A 5,355-nucleotide genomic window follows, 5' to 3' on the forward strand; every position below is an offset into this window, starting at 1 on the left:
AGTTGTAGATGATCTTCTTTCCCCAACTTTAGTGTTTTCTACTTAGTCGAAGACCTGAAAAGAATGCCCATAGCTCACACAGATGCTCATGGAAGGCTTGTCAAATAAAAAAGTGACAAGGGAAGCTCTTGAATTTATGTATTTAATCAAGTTCCATAATAATAATTCTGTCTAATAATTAAACTCTTTATTGAAAAAATATGTATTATACATACATAGGTGTTAAAGGTATATAATGCTATTGATGTTTTAAATCATTATGGAATCATGGACTTTTAAAAATAAATCATTACAAGCAAATGTGCAATGCACAACACAGTTTATTAAACCTCATAGAGACAAGCAATTTCAAACATTCCTATCAGCCCTTGAAAGCTCCTATTGATGACTGAAATGGTTAGGTATCTCTCAGTAGTTCATTATTTACGCTGGCTTTGGGCTCATTATTTTCACTTAAAATTCCTTGAAGTTTTGGTAGAACATAACCCATTCATACTATATATAAAATATTATATTTTTAATGAACAGAGCATGATTCTCATAATGCACAGAAGTCCTCAAAATATGCTAATCATTACATATAGCTTAGAGAAGTAATAAGCAGTAAATATTTACAAAAACCTTCATGCTTTAAACTCATAGAGGCTTCGAAATTAGTCATCAACTAAAAAAAGGTAAAAAAGTAACTAATGTGACTAAAGAAATATGGTATTTGTCCATAATGAACTAAAGGTAATAGAAAGACTAATGGGATGAAAGATACACTATATTTTTTATTAATATGTTTTATTTATATTCAATAGTATTTATGAAAAAGCCACCATATGATACAAATAGCATTACATTAATAAAATTACATAAGGTAGTATTATTATTTTAGGGCTTTTCCTTTCCCTCTCCACATTATCAGCTGCTGATTCTTTAAAATATATTTTTTTCTTTTCATTTTAGTTAATAAACCAATTGAGACCCAATCATTTATGAAATTCATGTATTGACAAAAGATACGACACACATTTGCTGATGGTATTTATCTTTGTAATTAACAATTATTTAATTTTAATGTTTATAAGGATGCAAATAATAGCTTAGAAACTCCTGTGGAAATGGAGAAAAAACTAAAAAATGAACTCCTACATTATATTCACTACTGGATTTAACTTTTATGAACTGTTAAATTATCATCAAAACTATATAACTGGATACATACTTAACTGTGGGGTATCATAAATTTTAACCCTCTTATAGGTATTTGTATAACTTTTCTCTTTGTTCATAATGATACAATTAAAAATATTTTGTAAATATTTTACATTTAGATGTTGCACAATGGAGAACCAGAAGGCATGCAGGTAATTTACATAAATGTTGCAAAAATGAAGCATGCACTTGGAGGGAGAACAGGAAGGACAAAAGAAAGGGGCACCTTTCTTAACTGTGCTGTAATGTGACAGTTCTGGGGAAGGTTCTGGAACATTTCTGTTGAGCACAGCAGAAGAGTTCATCTAACATCCATCCTCCTCTTTTGTTTTTACTTTAAGAAAGACCCAGGCCTTGTTAAGATGAAGATGGTGCCCTTTGAGTCTTTCTGGGCTGGTGTCCTGAGTAGACCTTGGGCTCAAGCTCTGCAACCAGTTCCACAACGCCCAGAGGATGCTCCACTTCCAAAGCTCTAACAAGCTCAGGATCAGAGGTGAGGAGGACACATCTGTCCCAACACCAGGAGTAAGTGAAACCAGCAGGACTCAGGCACACAGGAACTCTGCCAGCCCAGGGGCTCCAGTTGCTTCTAGTCTGTCCGGGCCAGCCAGTGCCCTGAGAAGACCTTGGGAGCAAGATCCACAGCCAGTCCCAAAACACCCAGAGGAAGCTCTACTCCCTGGAGTTCTAACAAGCTGAGGATCATAGGATCCCAGATTCACAGGATCACAGAGACAATTTGACTCTGAGGAGTTCTGACACAACCAGAATCACAGGAAGGATAGGCTCCAATAAGTTTAACAAGGGCAGGTTACACTAGAAATAACCAGATGGTGCAGGGCAAGCATAAGAATATAAGCAATGCCACACACCTTTAATCCCAGCACTTGGGAGGCAGAGGCAGGTGGATTTCTGAGTTTGAGGCCAGCCTGGTCTACAGAGTGAGTTTCAGGACAGCCAGGGCTACACAGAGAAACCCTGTCTTGAAGGAAAAAAAAAAGAATATAAGCAACACAAACCAAGGTTACTTGGCATCATTAGAACCCAATTCTCTCACCATAGCAAGTCCTGGAAACAACATCACACGGGAAAAACAAGATTCAGATCTAAAATCACTTCTCATGATGAAGATACAGGACTTTAAGAAAGACATAAATAGCACCCTCAAAGAAATACAGGAGAACACAGGTAAACAGCTAGACACACGATATCTTAAATGAATATAACCTGTTCTCTGTGGGCTGAAAATAAATTCACTCACTCAAGTCAATTAGCTTTGACCATAGCAGGAAGTCTGTATCCAAAAGTTGTGCCTACAATTCATTCCTTGGTGCTACAGAAATGTCAACTCTCAGCTTAGCTACAATGAAGGTAAAACTCTTTGGTGATGTGAGGGTCATTGAAGTACAGCCTTATTACAATGAAATCCAACGTGTAAAAATTGTTCTTATTTTGGGCTTGTAGCACAGTAAAAGCCAAGATTTTTAGCTCTGCTAAATACAAAACCAACCAACAAACCAAAAACTTAATATATTTATGTTCAATTAAAAAATACTAGTAGTGATGCATTATTTTGAAATATACAGCTAATATGTTTGGAGTTATTTAAAATTCATATTGAGAAAAACATATGTATTTTCAGTATTGCTGTAGACAAACATCTACATAAGACTTAAATTGATTGTTTTATATCAAACAACTTTTATAATACTCATTTTTATTATAATATTTTACAAATTTAAAGAATATGACAAGAAAAGATATTGTAGGTAGTGATTGGAGTTCTCTGGAAGGAGTTGGGTACAAAAAGGAAACAAGAATGTGATTTAATTCTATTTACTTAAAATATGTTTTTAAGTGTTAACAAATTCAGATAAATTGAAATCATGTAACTTCTCTCATTGTAATGCAATAAAACTTAAATTAAAAAAAGATGAACATGGAGTGTTTAGAGCAAAATATAAGGCTATGTTTAGTGATTGCTGAAGAAATGGCCAACTGGCTTAGGGTTCTAATGTAGCTGCAGATGAAATGGAAAGAGAATCATTTGGAGAGATCCTGTTCATTGACAGTGAAAATCCATGTGTGTTTGAGCATCCCTGGTATTGCCATTCACCAGTTTGGCTAAAATATGGTGTGCCTTATGCTAATAGCTACATACTTATATATGTATCATTTGTATTATAAATACATATAAATAGCAGTATGAGTGGGTGTAAATAATTGGAGACCCAGTACGTCTTGTTCTGGAGTCCTGACTAAGGTTAATGCCAGGTAATGAAGCCACGTAGCCACAGAGCTCATAAACAAACTAAACTAATATTTCAGATTCTAAATTATATACCTGTCACTTCCTGCTAGTCCATGATTTGACATTCAGATACAAAAATAGCATTTATTTTTCATATATTATAAAACAAGAACATTATCAACACTAAACAACCCATCTATAATTTTTTTATTGCAACTTACTTTATGTTTTTTAATTTTCATTACAATTAGGCTGTTTGAAATCTCTCTCTATCTTTTTCTTTGTGTGTGTGAGTATGCCTGTGTGTGTGCGTGTGCACACATGCATGTGCATGCCTCTGCCACAAATCTCACTCCTATAGTTTTTATTGAGAATGTTTTAATCAGGATCTTGAAACAAAACCATTGAAACTGTCATTATCAAATGATCAAGGCTACCATGTTGCAAAATTCAATTTCAGAACTTATCTTTTTGACCAGTTAATCTCATTTGATAGGGTTCTGCCTCTTTTCTTGAAGAAATTCTGTTACTTGTCTTATACAGTTTACTTCCTACTCTACAACAAATCACTGAACCTGTTTATTCGTCCAGGAAATGAAAAAGATGTGATTTTATATAAAGTGTTACTCTAAATCTTTCTTCTCTTGTTAAAAATGGAAATGTTAACAACAATATGAACTAACTAGTACCTTCAGAGATCCCAGGGACTAAATCACCAACCAAACCAAAGAGTACTTATGGCTCCAGATGCCTATGTAGCAGAGGATGGCCTAGGTGGTCATCAGTGGGACGAGAGGCCCTTGGTTCTGTGAAGGCTCTATGCCCCAGTGTAGGGGAATGCCAGGACAGGAAGCAAGAGTGGGTGGGTTAGTGAGCAGGGGGAGGCATATGGGATAGGGAGTTTTCAGAGGGGAAAACAGATAAGGGATAACATTTGAAATGTAAATAAAGAAAATATCTAATAAAAAATGGAAATGTATGAAAATATGTTTCTGTCATTTCCAATTTCATTTCATGTAAAATATTAATATCGGGTTTTTGTTATTTTTCTAACCTACTCTCTCAAGCTTCTGCTTAACTACTGTGTGCTAAGTTCTAATGAGGACACTTTACTAGTTTGGTAAAAAGTATTCCTTACACCATTGCCCAGTTTTCCTTATACAAGCAATTGTAGCAAGTACAAATATTAGGAGGCAGATATCATTTATTTAGCAAGCCAACAAATGTGCAGTGACAGTGAGCTAAGAAAATATTTTGATTATATGTTAGTTTTGAGAGGTAACTATTTCATTGTGATTAATATAACAAAAGTCTGATTTTAACAAAGTTCCATCAAAAGCTAAAATGTCTTGGAATGACAGAAGACATTCTACTCAGGTGGAGTCTTCAGTTGAAGAATGATGCTCTTTTGATTTCTCAGAGAACTTTTCATTTGCTATAGTCCACATTTTGTCCTCATTCACTCTGTTAGCAGCTGAGGTCAAACTTGTTTGTCTGTTTGTTTGTTTAAGTCTTATATATTTATTATATGTGAATAAACTGGAGCTGTCTTCAGACACTCCAGAAGAGGGCTTCAGAACTCAAGAGATGGTTGTGAGCCACCATGTGGTTGCTGGGATTTGAACTCAGGACCTTTGGAAGAGCAGTGGGTGCTCTTAAACTGCTGAGCCATCTCTAGCCAAGGTCAAACTTGTTTTAGAAAACTTTTGAAATAAGAGATTTAGTGAGTGGTGGAGCTTAATGAATAGTAGTGGAAAAATGTCAGTGAGAGCCAAAAATTAAAACACATTCTAAAGATTCTAATACTTAATATATGAATAAGTATTTTAAAAGGACTATCAGAACTAATTTTCATTGAGATGGAAAATCTATTCATTTTCTAATGTCTTCCCTCCCTGAAAGTC

The sequence above is a fragment of the Mastomys coucha genome, unplaced genomic scaffold, assembly GCF_008632895.1.
Source record: "Mastomys coucha isolate ucsf_1 unplaced genomic scaffold, UCSF_Mcou_1 pScaffold17, whole genome shotgun sequence".
Classification (NCBI taxonomy): domain Eukaryota; kingdom Metazoa; phylum Chordata; class Mammalia; order Rodentia; family Muridae; genus Mastomys; species Mastomys coucha.